The 21,459-nt window shown below is 44.5% G+C and overlaps 3 non-coding genes across 3 annotated transcripts; 1 reads left to right on the top strand and 2 right to left on the bottom strand.

Annotated features, from left to right (window-relative positions):
• Nucleotides 1-15,873: 15,873 nt before the first annotated feature.
• TRNAM-CAU (transfer RNA methionine (anticodon CAU)) lies at nt 15,874-15,945 on the bottom strand. The gene has a single exon. It is a non-coding gene; the product is annotated as a tRNA-Met (tRNA).
• A 174-nt stretch (nt 15,946-16,119) lies between these two features.
• Nucleotides 16,120-16,193, top strand: TRNAN-GUU (transfer RNA asparagine (anticodon GUU)). Its single transcript has one exon. It is a non-coding gene; the product is annotated as a tRNA-Asn (tRNA).
• Nucleotides 16,194-17,828: 1,635 nt separating this feature from the next.
• On the bottom strand, nt 17,829-17,900 carry TRNAM-CAU (transfer RNA methionine (anticodon CAU)). Its single transcript has one exon. It is a non-coding gene; the product is annotated as a tRNA-Met (tRNA).
• Between the last annotated feature and the right edge of the window lie 3,559 nt (nt 17,901-21,459).

Below are 21,459 nucleotides of genomic sequence, written 5' to 3'. Positions count from 1 at the left end.
GCAGTGTGTAATATAATTATCCGACTGTCCAGCCTTACAGCAGCAGTGTGTAATATAATTATCCCACTGTCCAGCCTTACAGCAGCAGTATGTAATATAATACCCCACTGTCCAGCCTTACAGCAGCAGTGTGTAATATAATTATCCGACTGTCCAGCCTTACAGCAGCAGTGTGTAATATAATTATCCCACTGTCCGGCCTTATAGCAGCAGTGTGTAATATAATTATCCCACTGTCCGGCCTTACAGCAGCAGTGTGTAATATAATTATCCCACTGTCCAGCCTTACAGCAGCAGTGTGTAATATAATTATCCCACTGTCCAGCATTACAGCAGCAGTGTGTAATATAATTATCCCACTGTCCAGCCTTACAGCAGCAGTGTGTAATATAATTATCCCACTGTCCAGCCTTTCAGCACCAGTATGTAATATAATTATCCCACTGTCCGGCCTTACAGCAGCAGTGTGTAATATAATTATCCCATTGTCCGGCCTTACAGCAGCAGTGTGTAATATAATTATCCGACTGTCCAGCCTTACAGCAGCAGTGTGTAATATAATTATCCCACTGTCCAGCCTTACAGCAGCAGTATGTAATATAATACCCCACTGTCCAGCCTTACAGCAGCAGTGTGTAATATAATTATCCGACTGTCCAGCCTTACAGCAGCAGTGTGTAATATAATTATCCCACTGTCCGGCCTTATAGCAGCAGTGTGTAATATAATTATCCCACTGTCCGGCCTTACAGCAGCAGTGTGTAATATAATTATCCCACTGTCCAGCCTTACAGCAGCAGTGTGTAATATAATTATCCCACTGTCCAGCATTACAGCAGCAGTGTGTAATATAATTATCCCACTGTCCAGCCTTACAGCAGCAGTATGTAATATAATTTTCCCACTGTCTAGCCCTACAGCAGAAGTGTGTAATATAATTATCCCACTGTCCAGCCTTACAGCAGCAGCGTGTAATATAATTATCCCACTGTCCGGCCCTACAGCAGAAGTGTGTAATATAATTATCCCACTGTCCAGCCTTACAGCAGCAGTGTGTAATATAATTACCCCATTGTCCGGCCTTACAGCAGCAGCGTGTAATATAATTATCCCACTGTCCAGCCTTACAGCAGCAGTATGTAATATAATTATCCCACTGTCTAGCCCTACAGCAGAAGTGTGTAATATAATTATCCCACTGTCCAGCCTTACAGCAGCAGCGTGTAATATAATTATCCCACTGTCCGGCCCTACAGCAGAAGTGTGTAATATAATTATCCCACTGTCCAGCCTTACAGCAGCAGTGTGTAATATAATTACCCCACTGTCCGGCCTTACAGCAGCAGTGTGTAACATAATTATCCCACTGTCCAACCTTACAGCAGCAGTGTGTAATATAATTACCCCATTGTCCAGCCTTACAGCAGCAGTGTGTAATATAATTATACCACTGTCCAGCCTTACAGCAGCAGTGTGTAATATAATTATCCCACTGTCCAGCCTTACAGCAGCAGTATGTAATATAATTACCCCACTGTCCAGCCTTACAGCAGCAGTGTGCAACCTTTTTTTGTATAAAATTATTTAACTCCCATAGAAATGATAGTATCAGAGAAGATCAAGAACACTATACCACAAGAGGTGATTTAGGTGGAAATTTACCAATATGAAAAACCTAGTTTTTCGTATTAGTATTTCCCCTACGACTGCATAGGACTGTTTAAGTCGTATGCAAAGTCGTGTTCCGGAGGGGAATGTACAAAGCAGTCATATACGACTGCTTTGTAGCCCTCCGATGGTGTAACCATTCGTATTAGCTGGCCATATATACGGCCGCTAATACGAATGTTTCAGGCAGTCTGCACGGATCAGTCAGATCCATCATATCAGTCAGATCCATCATATCAGTCAGATCCGTGCAGGCTGCAGAGTGTAAAAAAAATAGAAAATTTAAATAATTAATAAAAAAAACCCAGCGTGGGGTCCCCCCCACAGCTGTAACCAGCACCAGGCTGAAGGAGCCAGGGCCGGTAATTAAAAATCAGGGAACCCGACAAATAGGGGTTCCCCGAATTTTAACAACCAGCCCCAGGCTCCAGGTCTGTGGCTGGTTCCCAAAATACGGGATACAAAATGACTAGGGGTCCCCCGTATTTTAAGAACCAGCCCCAGGCCAAACCAGCCAGCAGGGTAATGTCACAGCCGGGGGACACTTATGATATAAGGTCCCGCGGCCAAAACATTAACCCCCTGACCGGTCAGCCTGGCCAGGGGCCCTGGGGGAGTGGGGACCCCCCCAATGAAGGGGTCCCCCCCCCTCCAGGACTTACCTGACCAGGCTGAAGCCTGGTGCTGTCCCCGGTGACCCTGGGCTGTGGTCACCGGGCTGATCTTGGTGTAAAAAAAAGAAAAAAACTATTGTCTAATACTGGGGAACTATGAGTCCCAGCATGCCTCCCCCGCAAGCTGGGACTTGGGAGAACCACAAGTCCCAGCCTGCGGGGCATTAAAGGGCCCGCTGGCACTTGTAGTTCCACAGTATTAAAAATAGTAAAATAAAAAACACTGACACACACTTAAAATAAAACCTTAATACATCCAAAGCCCTTACATACTAATACTTACCTATCTTCATCCCGTAGGTAGCCCTGGTCCTGATGTCCTGGTCCTGTGTCGTCTTCTGGCTCCATGTCGACCGTCGCTGTTGCCGTTGCCGTCCGGGTCCAACGAAATCCATGGTGGAAGCTGTGGAAGGAAACCATACTCACCTGTCCCAGGGCGACGTAGTCCAGGGGGTCTTGGCAAAAAAACAAACCGACAAGCCGAACCAGATGAACAGCTGTGCCGCACGGTACTCTGTGTACATCATGCGGCTCCGCCTCCCGAATGCCGCTATTGGCCGCCTTGCGGCTCCTGATTGGCCACTAGGCCACAAGGCGGCCAATAGCGGCATTCGGGAGGCAGAGCCGCACGATGTACATAGAGTACCGTGCGGCTCTGCTGTTCGGTGTGTTTCGCGTTCTCGGTTTGTTATTTTGCAAAGACCCCCTGGACTACGTCGCCCATAATGTTTTAACTTGCCAACATCAAGTTCTCCAAAATGTGACCAAATAGTCGATTACGTCCCTGGGTGGGATTAAACCACCAACCATTCGATTAACAGCCGATCACGCTAACCGATTGCGCCACAGAGACCCCTCTTAATTTGCATCAAATTAGTGATCTATAAATTATTTATTAAAATATGTGTAAAAGGCCACAATCTGGAGATCTTTTGTAAAACTCTTCCTCCATTGAAGAACAAAAAAACTAATTGGTACTTTCTTGTCAAGAGGTAAGCTTTCAGGAGCTTAAGCTGTTTATATGATTAGCAGAGTGGCGCAGCGGAAGCGTGCTGGGCCCATAACCCAGAGGTCAATGGATAGAAACCATCCTCTGCTATCTTTGTTTTTTATAATTATTTGTTGATTAAACCAATACAAAACTGAGATTATTATTTTGGCTCAGTTCTATCTTTTTTATTATGTTAAAAAAGAGATTTAGTAAAACTGTTCATCCATTAAAGAACAAAGAAACACATTGGTACAAACACTAAAATGTGCTTCAATGGTTTCCTAAAAACTTACCTAATTAACTACTTTTAGGAGGAATTGTATCAGAGAAGTCTAGATATACTGCATAACAAGAGGTGGTTTTATGTTTTAACTTGTCTACCTAAGGTTCTTCAAAATATGATCATGTTGGAGATAAACTTCACTTTTAATCAAGGTCCTTCATAGATCTGTAAGAATTATATCAATCGATTGAGAGACGAATGAAGTGTGCACACACAAGTTGCGATTCCAACACACGTCTGGCTTCTCGTTTATTTTGTCCAGGGATATATACATGCATACACAGTTTCCATACGTCATATTTAGATAAGCAATACATGAGAGAGACTCATTCTTTGTTTCAAGGTCCTGCTCACCCTCCCTCCCCCTCTTTTGGTGTCTGTTGGTACCAAGACATTCCTATGCTCTGAGACTTTCTTCATGTTATCTTGATAGTAAAGTGGGGGGTGGGGGTCTATAACTTTACTGGTTCAGGACTAGAATACAGAGTGTCAGCATCTATTATAACTCCTAAAAGACGAGACAAAATGGCTTCTCTCATGATTATTATATTGTTGTCTCTTTCAGTCCCTCCTTTTTAAAATAATCTGACACTTAATAGAAAAGTATTGGCATTACAATTGAGTTAATATTTTTTACATACAGTAGTAAACAAAAACAAAAAACAAAAAAATTATTATAAATGTAGGAAACTCATAGTGGTCAGACATCTTACAATACAAACTGCCTAAACATACAAAGGATTAGTCACATCAGATGGGTCTAGTGGGTTATATCCCTGAGACAGGGTAGCTTCTTCCCTGAGGTCAGAGGGCAACTGGCTGTTCGCTCACATCCATCGGAATAGACTGATCCTCTGTTTTCTGTGTCCTTCCAGATATGAGTTTCTTGAACTTGGTTGTAGTTATTGCAGACTGACACTGTTTCAAACAGACAGAGAAAACACAAATCGGTATCTTGAAAGCAATATAAACAAGTATGCATAATCCTATAATTTTTAGGCCGAACATAAGAATTCCCAGGAATAGCCAGCCCCAATCACCTCCTAGAGTGTCAGGTGTATTATGCTCAGTGGCATATATCCGTTTTTCCTCTTCTATCTCTTGTACATGTTTTTCTATTGTCTCTTGAGCATTGTCAGTCTCATTAGTAATAAATGTACAGCACAATATTCCTGTTTACGTATATAAAGTCATCAAAATTCCAACAATCTATCCCTTTTTATCATTTTCAAATCCTCTACTACCAAGTCAAAAGCTTGACCATAAATTCTGATAATATTATTCAATAATTTGGCAAGGTCCGATATCTGCCTATCATTGCAAGGTGTACATGTGGTTCTCAGAGAAGTTACATTCCCCAGGATTACTCCTAACATAGTTCCAAAATCAGTATCAAACCAGGAGTCATACTCTTTGGGTTGACTAGCTTTCCCAATACTTCTCTTATTTATATGATGTGGCCCATTGGACCATTCTATTTCCCTATCCACTATATCAGGTGCAGATGTAATGGCTGGTATACGTTTGCCTATAGTGCAGACCCCATATCCTCCATAAGGGATCCACTTAAATGCTCTTCTCTCACATATAAAATAAACATCATCATGCAACAGGTAGGGTCTGGCTACCGCTATACTGTATACCATTTCCAATGCCTGGTTCCTGGTTTGGTATAAGTTAGTAATAATACCACTGGGTGTTCATTACATTTATTCAAGTTAGTAAACCTTTGGTCTATTTTTAGGTGTAGTGTCACATAAGGGTATGCTCTACCCTGTTTATTTCGATCCCATGGATGCACATAATACCCACTATTGTCCTTCTGTGACCATTCATTAAGGGGAATTGTCATAAAGTTGAGTTGAGAGTGTACACACTTTACTTCTACCTTCTGTATAATTTGTCTCTATTGCAACAAGTGTATAACATATACTAATAACACTATCAGGGCTGAAATATACAATATTAAGGCCCAAAGAGGTCTGTCTGATTTTGGTCCAATTAGATTCATAGTCCAAACTTAACTTTCAACCACTTGGAAGCTTGCACTCTTTTCCTTGCAGCTTCACTGAAGTGGGTATGATCAATAGTACTTGATATGGACCGTAATATCTTAGTTCCAACACCTTTATCACGTCTTTTCATATAGATTCAATCGCCTGGCTGAAGACCATATGGAATGAGGTCTGCTTGTGATTCTGAGATGGAAAAGAGAGCTAAAAAGATACACGTGTTAGTCTGGTGATAAGTGACTTCATGTAAGCAGTTAAATCACTGTACGTAAGCTGTAACTCTTGTGGATAGTTACATCCTAACCTAGGCATGCTACCAAATAATACTTCATATGGAGACAACCCTGTCTTCCTGTTTGGGGTGGTTCTCATGCTAAACAGAGCTAACGGTAAACTGTCTGGTCATGATTTCTACTCATCTGCTAAATATATATATATTGGTGCCGACTAAGATGTATTCATAGCCTCCTGGTTTGGGTAGCTGTACATAGTCTATTTATAGTCTCTGGACAGGAAAGATGCTCCTTGGGATTGTCCCTTTTCCTGGATTTGATATGCCACATATCCAAAATGCTTGTCCATAGAAGCCTGGAGCAATCTATCTTTCTGCTACTAGATTCCTTGTCTGCTCTTTTCTGGCATGTCTGTCCATTTGCTACCTGGCACATAACTAGAAAGAGGCTTCTTGGTAAATACAATTTCCCTTCAGCCTGCCATAGGCCTGGGTCTCTGTGTTGTGTTGCTCATTTCCTTTTCCAATAGGCTTTCTCTTCCATTCTAGCTTGTTCCTGAAATGTCTTTCATGTCTGTAGATCTGGCATCTTTGCTTCTTCTTTCTCTTGAGTTTGCGCTGTTTATGCAATGGTCTTTATTGCTTCTTTTGCTGCTTTCTTTGTCAAATCATTTCCTTTAGTTTCTGAGGTTTGGTTCATGGTGTGGGCCTGAATCTTGATGATTGCCACTTTGTTTGGGCCTTCCGGGGCCCTAAACAGACTTCATATTAAGTCGGCATGCGGAATTCATTTTCTTGTTACAGTCTTAAAGTCTTTATTTTTCCAAATATGGCTGTAGTCCAAAGCCAAGCTCTAACATATCTGGAGTCTGTGTATATGGTGGCTGTGATTCCTTCATCATAAATCAATGCTTTTGTAAGTGCCACAAGTTCGTCTGCCTGTGCTGATAGGTTTGCTGGTAGGGCTTCTGCTTCCACAACTTCTGTCTGTGTGGTGACCGCGTATCCCATATAGGGAACCCCATCTTCATAGTATCTGGACCCATCAACATAGAGTTCATGCTGGGCATTAGGCAGAGCTGTATCAGTGACTTTGGGCAGAGACTGGGTTTCCTGTTCCATAAGAGCCATACAATCATGATGAAAAGAAAAATGTGAGTGTGCATCTAATGTCTCTTCTTGATCAGCTGCTGCTTCCGCTGTCTCTGTACCTCCATCCTGATGATGCACTCCATTCCTACCATTCTGAGTGTGCATCTAATGTCTCTTCTTGATCAGCTGCTGCTTCCGCTGTCTCTGTACCTCCATCCTGATGATGCACTCCATTCCTACCATTCTGAGTGTGCATCTAATGTCTCTTCTTGATCAGCTGCTGCTTCCGCTGTCTCTGTACCTCCATCCTGATGATGCACTCCATTCCTACCATTCTGAGTGTGCATCTAATGTCTCTTCTTGATCAGCTGCTGCTTCCGCTGTCTCTGTACCTCCATCCTGATGGTGCACTCCATTCCTACCATTCTGAGTGTGCCTCTAATGTCTCTTCTTGATCAGCTGCTGCTTCCGCTGTCTCTGTACCTCCATCCTGATGGTGCACTCCATTCCTACCATTCTGAGTGTGCATCTAATGTCTCTTCTTGATCAGCTGCTGCTTCTGCTGTCTCTGTACCTTCATACTGATGGTGCACTCCATTCCTACCATTCTGAGTGTGCATCTAATGTCTCTTCTTGATCAGCTGCTGCTTCCGCTGTCTCTGTACCTCCATCCTGATGATGCACTCCATTCCTACCATTCTGAGTGTGCCTCTAATGTCTCTTCTTGATCAGCTGCTGCTTCTGCTGTCTCTGTACCTCCATCCTGATGATGCACTCCATTCCTACCATTCTGAGTGTGCATCTAATGTCTCTTCTTGATCAGCTGCTGCTTCCGCTGTCTCTGTACCTCCATCCTGATGGTGCACTCCATTCCTACCATTCTGAGTGTGCATCTAATGTCTCTTCTTGATCAGCTGCTGCTTCCGCTGTCTCTGTACCTCCATCCTGATGGTGCACTCCATTCCTACCATTCTGAGTGTGCCTCTAATGTCTCTTCTTGATCAGCTGCTGCTTCCGCTGTCTCTGTACCTCCATCCTGATGATGCACTCCATTCCTACCATTCTGAGTGTGCCTCTAATGTCTCTTCTTGATCAGCTGCTGCTTCCGCTGTCTCTGTACCTCCATCCTGATGATGCACTCCATTCCTACCATTCTGAGTGTGCATCTAATGTCTCTTCTTCATCAGCTGCTGCTTCCGCTGTCTCTGTACCTCCATCCTGATGATGCACTCCATTCCTACCATTCTGAGTGTGCCTCTAATGTCTCTTCTTGATCAGCTGCTGCTTCCGCTGTCTCTGTACCTCCATCCTGATGATGCACTCCATTCCTACCATTCTGAGTGTGCCTCTAATGTCTCTTCTTGATCAGCTGCTGCTTCCGCTGTCTCTGTACCTCCATCCTGATGATGCACTCCATTCCTACCATTCTGAGTGTGCATCTAATGTCTCTTCTTGATCAGCTGCTGCTTCCGCTGTCTCTGTACCTCCATCCTGATGGTGCACTCCATTCCTACCATTCTGAGTGTGCATCTAATGTCTCTTCTTGATCAGCTGCTGCTTCCGCTGTCTCTGTACCTCCATCCTGATGGTGCACTCCATTCCTACCATTCTGAGTGTGCATCTAATGTCTCTTCTTGATCAGCTGCTGCTTCCGCTGTCTCTGTACCTCCATCCCAATGATGCACTCCATTCCTACCATTCTGAGTGTGCATCTAATGTCTCTTCTTGATCAGCTGCTGCTTCCGCTGTCTCTGTACCTTCATACTGATGATGCACTCCATTCCTACCATTCTGAGTGTGCCTCTAATGTCTCTTCTTGATCAGCTGCTGCTTCCGCTGTCTCTGTACCTCCATCCTGATGATGCACTCCATTCCTACCATTCTGAGTGTGCCTCTAATGTCTCTTCTTGATCGGCTTCCGCATCCGCTGTCTCTGTACCTTCATACTGATGATGCACTCCATTCCTACCATTCTGAGTGTGCCTCTAATGTCTCTTCTTGATCGGCTTCCGCATCCGCTGTCTCTGTACCTCCATCCCGATGATGCACTCCATTCCTACCATTCTGAGTGTGCATCTAATGTCTCTTCTTGATCAGCTGCTGCTTCCGCTGTCTCTGTACCTTCATCCTGATGATGCACTCCATTCCTACCATTCTGAGTGTGCATCTAATGTCTCTTCTTGATCAGCTGCTGCTTCCGCTGTCTCTGTACCTCCATCCTGATGATGCACTCCATTCCTACCATTCTGAGTGTGCCTCTAATGTCTCTTCTTGATCGGCTTCCGCATCCGCTGTCTCTGTACCTCCATCCTGATGATGCACTCCATTCCTACCATTCTGAGTGTGCCTCTAATGTCTCTTCTTGATCGGCTTCCGCATCCGCTGTCTCTGTACCTCCATCCTGATGGTGCACTCCATTCCTACCATTCTGATTGTACATCTAATGTCTCTTCTTGATCAGCTGCTGCTTCCGCTGTCTCTGTACCTCCATCCTGATGATGCACTCCATTCCTACCATTCTGAGTGTGCATCTAATGTCTCTTCTTGATCAGCTGCTGCTTCCGCTGTCTCTGTACCTCCATCCTGATGATGCACTCCATTCCTACCATTCTGAGTGTGCATCTAATGTCTCTTCTTGATCAGCTGCTGCTTCCGCTGTCTCTGTACCTCCATCCCAATGATGCACTCCATTCCTACCATTCTGAGTGTGCATCTAATGTCTCTTCTTGATCAGCTGCTGCTTCCGCTGTCTCTGTACCTCCATCCTGATGATGCACTCCATTCCTACCATTCTGAGTGTGCCTCTAATGTCTCTTCTTGATCAGCTGCTGCTTCCGCTGTCTCTGTACCTCCATCCCGATGATGCACTCCATTCCTACCATTCTGAGTGTGCCTCTAATGTCTCTTCTTGATCAGCTGCTGCTTCCGCTGTCTCTGTACCTCCATCCTGATGATGCACTCCATTCCTACCATTCTGAGTGTGCCTCTAATGTCTCTTCTTGATCAGCTGCTGCTTCCGCTGTCTCTGTACCTCCATCCTGATGATGCACTCCATTCCTACCATTCTGAGTGTGCCTCTAATGTCTCTTCTTGATCGGCTTCCGCATCCGCTGTCTCTGTACCTCCATCCTGATGATGCACTCCATTCCTACCATTCTGAGTGTGCCTCTAATGTCTCTTCTTGATCAGCTGCTGCTTCCGCTGTCTCTGTACCTCCATCCTGATGATGCACTCCATTCCTACCATTCTGAGTGTGCATCTAATGTCTCTTCTTGATCAGCTGCTGCTTCCGCTGTCTCTGTACCTCCATCCTGATGATGCACTCCATTCCTACCATTCTGAGTGTGCATCTAATGTCTCTTCTTGATCAGCTGCTGCTTCCGCTGTCTCTGTACCTTCATCCTGATGATGCACTCCATTCCTACCATTCTGAGTGTGCATCTAATGTCTCTTCTTGATCAGCTGCTGCTTCCGCTGTCTCTGTACCTCCATCCTGATGATGCACTCCATTCCTACCATTCTGAGTGTGCCTCTAATGTCTCTTCTTGATCGGCTTCCGCATCCGCTGTCTCTGTACCTCCATCCTGATGATGCACTCCATTCCTACCATTCCCTCCTTTTGAATCTTCTGATTCATCAATCATAGCTGGGAGTAGAGTGGCTGGATTCAGCTGGTACATATTTTGATGGTGACATCACTCAGCAGAGCTACTTCATACTTGGTAAGTCTTGCTGCTGACGGGTGTTTAGTTCTGACTTGTTGCAGTATTTCAGCCTCTGCATTTGGTACTTGAATGCAGAACGCATGATTTAGGATGATGTCTCTGCTTTTGTTCTTCAAGATGGCTGCTGCAGCCACTGCTCTGAGGCATGTTGGTGCGCCTAGGATAATTGTATCCAGTTTGGCAGAGTAATATGCCACAGGCCTGTGCTTGGTTCCATGTGGCTGTGTGAGAACTCCAAGTGCATGTCCATGCTCTCCATGACAGAAGAGGGTAAATGGTTTGCAGCTGGACTAGCTGCACCTGTAGAAGGGCGATATCTGTCTTCCCCTAGAACCATAGCTGTTCTGGAACTGTTGATAGCCATGCTGGAAGATCTGTGATTGGCTGCAATGTCTGCGTAGACGTGGATAGCAGCCTCAGTGTTTTCCTTCACTTGGTCTGGTAAATTGCTTTTGTACTTGATTCCTTGCACGGTATACTGTGACTTGCATAGGAGATAACACATCAGCTCCGTGTAGGTTAACAGGACACATAGAAGAAGTGAGAAAAAAATCAACGCCACAGGAGTCAGTTCATTGTTAACGTGTTTGCATTTGCTTATTAGGAGACTGGCTGTCCTGCAGCTTAAGTTTCATCTGTTGTCAGTAACGGTTTAGGGCGGGACTTGTTCTTCAATAAACACTGTGTAGCCCAGTGTCCGGCAAGCAGTGAAGCTTGTGTCCAGTATGTAATGTCACTGTAACCATCCCCTCCTTTTGATCATGTTCAGTCACTAAAGTACACACAGGAGATGGAGGGGAAGGAGGGACACTGGGGGATGCTGTCCTTCATGCTGACTGATCTGGGCTGCCACGATCTGCAATAACTCCAGCTGCAGCCTGTCCCTGTTTCCATTTGAGATATTTCCTACAGTTTTTTTTCTGGTGTCCTGAAGTCTCTGTCTTCTTGCTTTCTCCTTACTGTCCCTGCATTAGTGGGTCTGTCAGTCCATTTCCCTTGCTGTGTCCGGACCCTATGAATAGTCACTACAGGTGCCTTTTTTTTTTACTCTGCGTGTCTTTTCTTCTTTTTTTACATCGTCAATACCTTCTAATACTTGCAAAAGTCCAATCATATTGTCATTATGTCAGGTCTGCAGGCAAATAACTTTTCTTTCAATGGGTGATTAAGTCCATACAAAAACATAGTCTTGAGTGGGTACCCGTCATCCTCTTGTGCAGTCACTAACTGTTCATGATATTGTCTGACAGTACTAACTTTCTGCAGAATGTCTGTTGCTGCGGGTGCATTCTGTCTGATAACCTGACGTCTATGTCTGAGTCTGGCTAAAAACTGTTCTCCACTTTCCCTAGTGTGCCTGTCTGCAGCAAGGGGTACATTCTCTATTGCTGGTAAATCACCCACTGCTCTGAACTATACGATTATATTCCTCTGAGCCTGCTGATGCTCTGACCATCTATTCCACATCTAATAATCTAACCAACAACTGTGAATAATACTAACAGTCTCCAACTTTCTGTATTATACTAATGGACTTCTATGTATGTTAGACAATTCATTCACAACTCTAAACATTTCTGACTGATACCATGGTGCATAAGTCTCCTGATTAATATACATTCTGTTTGTTTGCGTGTCCTAGCCTCAGATAACCCTTCTCTGGGTGGACTTTGATTGTAATCTTTTAACCTTATTACAGATCTTACTTCTGGGTCACATGGTAAAACCTCTGATCCCACCCAATTTCCACAATTAGGACATTTTGTGTCTCCCTCTGGTATACAAAACACACATATTGGACACTTCCTTTGTGGATAATAATTTCCAATTTTAAGGGCTTGCAAATCTGAAGTTGGGTACAATTCCTCAGTCCCCATGCCTGACCTGGCTATACCAGTAGTATTTCTACCTGCCGTTGTAATTGTGGTTGTGGGTGTGGTGCCCCCTGCTGTGAACAAGTCTAGTTCTTCTACGTTCTGTCCCCCAACTGCTTGGGGTTGCTCAATTACCTGCGGTGGTTGCTGTACAAATGGTGCATTATCTACCTGATTATCTGCTTGTGGTGGTGCATTCGGTCTTGGTAAGTGATATGGTGGTGGACTTTCAAATGGCAACTCTTTTATCTTTCTTTTCTCATCCTGTGACACTGTAAGCCATATATTAACTGTATCTATATAACCTTTTTTTCTGTAGCCAATGAGCGTTCGTCACTTGGAATCGTTTCCACGCGACAGGATCTAAAGTTCCATCCTTAGGAAAATTAGCCCTTCTTAAAATCGAACCGATCGATTTGATCGATTTCTTACCTTCCCTTTCTGCCACAACCTCTGGGGGTGAGCGCTCCATTAACTTTACAATGTTTACTCCCATTGGATTAATTACTTCCTGTGGGTGTGGCCTTTATCCACGTGCGTAAAGCAGTGTGTAACGTTGTGCAGAAAGGTAAAAAACTGTGCCCTATTGGCTGAAGTTTAATATAGATGCAGCTTTCAGTTCCCTGTTTTCAATCTAAGCCAAAAAATCATAACCACCTATCAGGACAATAATATGATACCACTTTGATAACCTAGGCAGGCACCCTGTTCTGAGCACTTTCTCCACTGTTTATAACAATTGCTGAAGTGTGGGTTTGTTTGATCACCACATTTATACAAACACAATTATATACAAAATTACACTTTGAGCAAACATCACATTTTATGCCTGGCTGCCCTTGTTCCCTCCTTCCTGCTATGGCCATAAGATCTGCAGTAGGATACAAGGGTGCTGCTGCATTTGGTACAAGTATTGGTGGATTCTGAACTTCTATCTGTGGGTGTACTATCACTGGTGCATGGTACGGAGGTGGCGGTACAGAGCCTGTAAGCCCCATCTGCCCCTCCTCCTCAGTCTGCCACATTTCTTTTCAGTGTCTTGATGCCCCTTCTTAATTATCCAATTCTTATTTGACTCATAAAACCTGTCCCATTGTAAAAGGTTCAATGTGTAACCTGAAGGAGACCCGCTCATTTTAGGACACAACTTCCTTCCCTACCTACCACTGACAACTTCTAGGGGGGTCTGTTCCTAGGCTTGCTACCTTGTGCTCCCATTGTCGCAGTAACCTTTATGAGAGATGGTTAGCCTCTCCTGTGACAAAATCCTCTCTGGGACTCAACGGTGTATTTAACCGTTTACACACAGGCAGCCTCTTTAAACCATTAAAGAAATTTTGTCAGTGTTTTTCTTCTTGCTGAGCACGCTGTGCCAGCTGCACATTAACCTCTTACTCCCCTGAGAGTCCTAGCCTTCTTACAGGAGATAATATCTATCTGAACTTAAAATAGACAAAGCTTATGGACAAATGATGTACCTTTTGATAAGAAATAAAATTATCTGGTAAATTTTCTAGACACTTTGGCCAAGGCTGACCAGCAACGTTTTAGTACAGTCTCATCAATCAACCAACTATTAGAGAATATTTGTCATGTTCACCCACAAATATAAATTCCTGCTTATCTAATACAGCTAAAAATTCAGCTCAATGTATATTCTTATCTCTATCATACCAGAATAATGCAGAACACTTGCGACTTAGACATGACACTTACAACTTAAAATGTCATTTAAAACCAATTATACACAAAAATGCATTTTGTCTTGACAGATCATATGGGTTACTATAGATAACGTATATCATATACTGGAGTGAAATAGAGTACCAGTTTAGCAGACAATAGAAACACACAAATAACTGATTAGAGTAATGGTGGTGAAATCAACCGATCCAGTCCTCACCCGGGATCATCAGTATTTGAGGTTACAATGGACTGTTCAACTGTTCTCTGCTGTCTTCACTCGTGGTGATATGCATCAGTTATCCCGGACGTCAGCCACCAAGTAATGTTGGAGATAAACTTCACTTTTAATCAAGGTCCTTCATAGATCTGTAAGAATTATATCAATCGATTGAGAGACGAATGAAGTGCGCACACACAAGTTGCGATTCCAACACACGTCTGGCTTCTCGTTTATTTTGTCCAGGGATATATACATGCATACACAGTTTCCATACGTCATATTTAGATAAGCAATACATGAGAGAGACTCATTCTTTGTTTCAAGGTCCTGCTCACCCTCCCTCCCCCTCTTTTGGTGTCTGTTGGTACCAAGACATTCCGATGCTCTGAGACTTTCTTCATGTTATCTTGATAGTAAAGTGGGGGGTGGGGGTCTATAACTTTACTGGTTCAGGACTAGAATACAGAGTGTCAGCATCTATTATAACTCCTAAAAGTCAAGACAAAATAGCTTCTCTCATGATTATTATATTGTTGTCTCTTTCAATCACAAGGTCAAAAATATCCCTGGGTGGGATTAAACCACAAACCATTGAGATAGAAACCAAATGTGCTGACTGGTTGTTCCAAGTCAACAAAATAAGACTAGATTCAAGTTAGTACCATAAAAAATTCCTAGACATAGATTTAATAGTCATTATTTTAAAGAGCTTTTGTAAGATTCTTTATCTACTCAAGAACAGAGGAGAAACATTGGTACTTTCTGATGAAGAGTGAAGCTTTCAGGGGTCTCTGTGGCGCAATCAGTTAGCGTGTTCAGCTGTTAACTGAAAGGTTGGTGGTTCAATCCCACCCAGGGATGTAATTGACTTTTTGGTCACATTTAAGCTTCACTCTTCATCAGAAAGTACCAATGTTTCTCCTCTGTTCTTCAGTAGATAAAGAATCTTACAAAAGCTCTTTAAAATAATAACTATTAAATCTATGTCTAGGAATTTTTTTTATGGTACTAACTTGAATCTAGTCTTATTTTGTTGACTTGGAACAATCAGTCAGCACATTTGGTTTCTATCTCAAAGGTTTGTGCTTTAATCCCACCCAGGGATATTTTTGACCTTGTGATCATATTTTGAAGAACCTTAGGTAGACAAGTTAAAACATAAAACCACCTCTTGTTATGCAGTATATGTAGACTTCTCTGATACAATTCCTCTTAAAAGTAGTTAATTAGGTAAGTTTTTAGGAAACCATTGAAGCACATTTTAGTGTTTGTACCAATGTGTTTCTTTGTTCTTTAATGGATGAACAGTTTTACTAAATCTCTTTTTTAACATAATAAAATAGATAGAACTGAGCCAAAATATTAATCTCAGTTTTGTATTGGTTTAATCAACAAATAATTATAAAAAAACAAAGATAGCAGAGGATGGTTTCGATCCATCGACCTCTGGGTTATGGGCCCAGCACGCTTCCGCTGCGCCACTCTGCTAATCATATAAACAGCTTCAGCACCTGAAAGCTTACCTCTTGACAAGAAAGTACCAATTTGTTTTTTTGTTCTTCAATGGAGGAAGAGTTTTACAAAAGATCTCCAGATGTTGGCCTTTTACACATATTTCAATAAATCATTTTTAGATCACTAATTTGATACAACTTTAGAGGGGTCTTTGTGGCGCAATCGGTTAGCGCGTTCGGCTGTTATCCGAAAGGTTGGTGGTTCAATCCCACCCAGGGACGTAATCGACTTTTTGGTCACATTTTGGAGAACTAGATGTTGACAAGTTAAAACATTAAATCACCTCTTGTGGTATAGTGTTCCTGATCTTAAGTCACAGAAGCTCCTGAAAGCTTCACTCTTCATCAGTGAAAGCTTCACTCTTCATCAGAAAGTACCAATGTTTCTCCTCTGTTCTTGAGTAGATAAAGAATCTTACAAAAGCTCTTTAAAATAATGACTATTAAATCTATGTCTAGGAATTTTTTTATGGTACTAACTTGAATCTAGTCTTATTTTGTTGACTTGGAACAATCAGTCAGCACATTTGGTTTCTATCTCAAAGGTTTGTGGTTTAATCCCACCCAGGGATATTTTTGACCTTGTGATCATATTTTGAAGAACCTTAGGTAGACAAGTTAAAACATAAAACCACCTCTTGTTAAGCAGTATATCTAGACTTTTCTGATAAATTCCTCTTAAAAGTAGTTAATTAGGTAAGTTTTTAGGAAACCATTGAAGCACATTTTAGTGTTTGTACCAATGTGTTTCTTTGCTCTTTAATGGATGAACAGTTGGTACTCTTTACCTAGAACGGCGCCCACGATGTCCATCGCGGTCATCGGGGGTAAAAAATCCCGGGCATCGCGGCCATCGCATGCACTAAAAAAAAGGGTGCGACGCAATGCCCGCGATGCCCGCGATTTCCCATAGGGATCAATGTTAAAAGTGTCAATGGACGCGATTTTTGTGTTTAATGCCTCAATGCCCGCGATTTTTCCATAGGAAACAATATTAAATGGGCCACAGAGCCCTAATAGTCCCCCTGAAGCCAGAAATGGCCCCCACAATTGTTAACGCCACCCCACGATCAACGTGAACACGAAGCGTGGCGAGCGTAGCGAGCCCGCGAGGGGCGGCGGTACGCGTCCTCCGACCTTTTCATACCCCCACTATCCACGTCGGCGTGGAGTTGAGAATAGAATAGTGTGGCGAGCGCAGCGAGCCACCGAGCCCGAAGCGTGGCGAGCGCAGCCAGCCCCGCGAGGTGGACGCGGATACCATCACAGGTAAACGCGTCCCTTCGCGGGCTTCACAGGTATCCGCGTCCCCTCGCGGGGCTCGCTGCGCTCGCCACGCTTCGGGCTCGATGGCTCGCTGCGCTCGCCACACTATTCTATTCTCAACTCCACGCCGACGTGGATAGTGGGGGTATGAAAAGGTCGGAGGACGCGTACCGCCACCCCTCCGGGCTCGCTGCGCTCGCCACGCTTCGGGTTCACGTTGATCGTGGGGTGGCGTTAACAATTGTGGGGGCCATTTCAGACTTCAGGGGGACTATTTGGGCTCTGTGGCCCATTGTTTCCTATGGAAAAATCGCGGGCATTGAGGCATTGAACACTAAAATCGCGTCCATTGACACTTTTAACATTGTTCCCTATGGGAAATCGCGGGCATCGCGGGCATCGCGTCGCACCCGTTTTTTTAGTGCATGCGATGGCCGCGATGCCCGCGATGGGCGCGGTGCTAGGTAAAGAGTACCGACAAGTTTTACTTAATCTCTTTTTTAACATAATAAAAAAGATAGAACTGAGCCAAAATATTAATCTCAGTTTTGTATTGGTTTAATCAACAATTAATTATAAAAAAAACAAAGATAGCAGAGGATGGTTTCGATCCATCGACCTCTGGGTTATGGGCCCAGCACGCTTCCGCTGCGCCACTCTGCTAATCATATAAACAGCTTCAGCTCCTGAAAGCTTACCTCTTGACAAGAAAGTACCAATTTGTTTTTTTGTTCTTCAATGGAGGAAGAGTTTTACAAAAGATCTCCAGATGTTGGCCTTTTACACATATTTCAATAAATCATTTTTAGATCACTAATTTGATACAACTTTAGAGGGGTCTCTGTGGCGCAATCGGTTAGTGAGTTCGGCTGTTAACCGAAAGGTTGGTGGTTCAATCCCACCCAGGGACGTAATCGACTTTTTGGTCACATTTTGGAGAACTAGATGTTGACAAGTTAAAACATTAAATCACCTCTTGTGTAGCTGAGGAAGAGAGAGGCAGCACACTGGCTGAGCTCCCTCACAAAAGCCCTGAAAGTGCTCCTAATTTCCCCCTAAGTGTGTGACCTAGCCCCTCACCGCTTACTAGAGGTGCCCCAGACCATTTAGGGACGGTGTGGGAACAGCTGCAGAGTCGGGGGACCTCCTAAAGAGGTCCCTGCGGATTGCGGCCTAGTACCCCCTCTGAAGCCGGGGCCTCGATTTATCTGCCTGCCCACCGCTTGAGCTCCACGGCGGCGCGAACCCGTTTTCGGCCCGCCTGCCGCCCGAGGACCAGACCTATCGACTCAGGGGAACCCCCCCGACCTGCCTCACCCCCCCTGGAGCTTCTCCCCCTCACCTGAGCGGCGGGGAGAGCCACAGAAGCCGCGCCAGGTCCCTCATCACAGACGTGGCGGCCATCTTGGATTTCGTGAGACGCAGCAGCAGCGTCTCCTAACTCCTATGAAACCAGCACCCTGGGCTGCCACACATTACCGGGCTGAAGACACTGGGGCACTGCCCCTAGCCACCACACAGGAGTCCCAGCACGCTGGGATTAAAGGTACTGGGCACAGTATATATATATAAGGAGGCAGGACGAGGCGGCCATACTGCAGGTGGCACAGGCTCCCTTAATCTGACCAGGGCTGCACAGAACCACCGGGCAGGCTTTTGGTGGGGTCCCATTTAGAGGGCACAAACCATCACAGGGTGCCCCATTCCCAACCCTCCCCTTCTGCTGCAGGACCTGGCCACGACGCCATTAAGCTAGGCCCTGTGCTCTAAGGCAATACATATAGCTCCCAGCCTCTGCTATATATCACACAAGCTGTACAATATATGTGGACAGTTTAACCTATTACTACTAACACAGCTATAAGACTTTACCTCTTCCTACTGAGCTGGGCCACTACATTTAATTGTTATTGCCTTGCTACCCTTAACTCTGTGAACTGAGTGCTGATATAACACCCATCCCTGAGGCCTGCTGAGATTAGAGCTCCATCTTGTGGCCTAAAGCAGCGATCGCAGCCCCAGTGTTTTTCTCCAGCTGCTAATATCCAGCAGAAACCCTCAATTGCCTAACATACTCTGTACTCACAGCTCATCTACAGTAGCTCACCTCCCCTCTAGAGCACTCCCTCCCTGGGCAGTAATACGGTTGGACTGTACGAACTCGCAATGCAAGGATAAAGCGGATTTTATCTATCAGAGACATATTTAGTTTGCCCAAATCTTTCATTCGCGCCCTAAGTTTACAGGACGCCTAAAAGTAATCTTTAAGATTTGGCAGCTGCTGCGGAAGCCGAACCCCCTGTTGCCTTGTCCAGATTGGCCCCTAGTAAATTTCCTGGCTTTCCGATTTGAAACAACTCTAGAGATGTAAGGCGAACACCCAGCTGCCCACCCGGCTCATCATAATAATAATCACTCTGAATTTTGACCCACTTTACTTTACCTCAATATGAGCAAGAACAGCACTAAAGGAGGTAAAAAGCAGCCCCAACAGAGTATACGTCCTCTTTTTGCCCGCTCGGACCCGTCCACGATGACTCACTCCCCTTCTTCCTCTCCAAATCTTTCATCGACTATGTCCCCTGCAGCTGAGGACGTTTACGCTACTAAAAGCGACATCCAAACCATGTTCGAAGAATTCACTAAAACTCTAACTTCCAACCTTCAACAACTATCCGTCGACTTACGAAAAGAGCTCGTTGCTCTATCTAAGCGAACTTCAGTGGTGGAGGAAAAGGTTGACTCTATGACCAAAGGCCTTACTGTTGCCACTCAGGACATTGATTTCCTTCATCGGGAACTAGAGTTTCTTAAGGATAAAACTGAGGACCTCGAAAACAGAGAGAGACGGAATAACCTACGGATTCGGAATATTCCGGAGATGGTCTCTCCCAAATCCCTGGAACCGTACCTCAAACGTCTCTTTATCTCACTGGTCCCTACACTGGATGAGAGCCAGATTCAGATTGAAAGAGCGCATCGGGCTCTGAGACCCAAGCCCAAAGACGATGCCCCTCCCAGAGATGTCATCCTGAGGCTCCTCTCTTTTCAAGTTAAGGACCAAATTATCCAGGAAAGTCGCTCCTCATCCCACATCAGTTTCGAAGGTAGCTCTCTGCAAATATTCCAAGATCTGGCTCCCACTACCCTGTTGAGGAGAAGGGAACTCCGAGACGTCACTAAGCTACTCAGAGACAATGCCTTCAAGTATAAATGGGGCTTTCCATTCCGCCTTATTGTGGATGCCAACGGTCGACAGGAATCAGTACGTACTGTTGAGGAGGGGAAGAGTCTGCTCCGCAAACTCCAGCTGCTCCAACCTGATGATGGAGCCCCCCCCAACCGCACCTCCTCGCCTACTTAACTTTGATAAGGTTGAACTTAACAGTTTCCTCCATATTTGAACATAGGTTTATGTGATATTTTGTTGTTGCTGTTTTGCCTGTTTACTGGTTTTCCCCCTCTCCCTCCCTCCCTATTAGTACCCGTTTTTACGGACGTGGTGGGGGAGAGGGGGGGGAGGCCCTCATCTTGCTGTTTTTCATACTTTCGAATGTATATCTAGGCGCCGGGTGGGCCGCCCTTGGCTATACCCATTTGTTTTCTCTCTTCTCTTCATTCACACTTATATTCTGCCCATAGCTCATAATTTCTATATCTATCATATATTTTGGCCGCGCCCCACTCACCCTCCCCTTAGGGATCGCTGCATAACGAACCGTATTAGGTTCTGCGGTTGTCCCAACATTTGCACCCTTCTTTGACAAACACCCCTTCTTTACCTCTTTTCTAGGGGGTGTTTCTCTCTCTTCTCTTTTTCTCCCTTTTCCCTCACCTGTCCCTCTCACTTTTTGTCCTCTTCGTTGGGTGCTCAACTAGTGGGCCCTCCCCTCTTTCCCTGGGAATAAGAGGGTAAAGTCGTCCACTCCCCCCCCCCCTTTTTTTTCTCTTTTTTTTTTCTTTTTCTCTTCTTTTTTTTCGTTCCCCTCCCTATTCCCTCCTTTTTCCAGACACTGTTGTGACCACTGGTCTGTGCCTGGGAACGATGACGTTGACTGTGCTCTCCCTCAATGTGAAGGGCCTTAATACACTGCGTAAGAGATCATTGCTGCATAGAACTGTACAATCCAAAAGGGGGGACATAGTCCTGTTGCAAGAGACTCATTTCAAAAAACACTCCCATCCCTCCCTATCCTCCAGGCGCTTCCCTAATGTTTTTCAT

Source organism: Crinia signifera, chromosome 3 (genome assembly GCF_055691185.1).
Source record: "Crinia signifera chromosome 3, ASM5569118v1, whole genome shotgun sequence".
Taxonomy (NCBI): domain Eukaryota; kingdom Metazoa; phylum Chordata; class Amphibia; order Anura; family Myobatrachidae; genus Crinia; species Crinia signifera.
The sequence above is the reverse complement of the archived record's forward strand: the minus strand, read 5'-3'. Positions and strand labels throughout refer to the sequence as shown.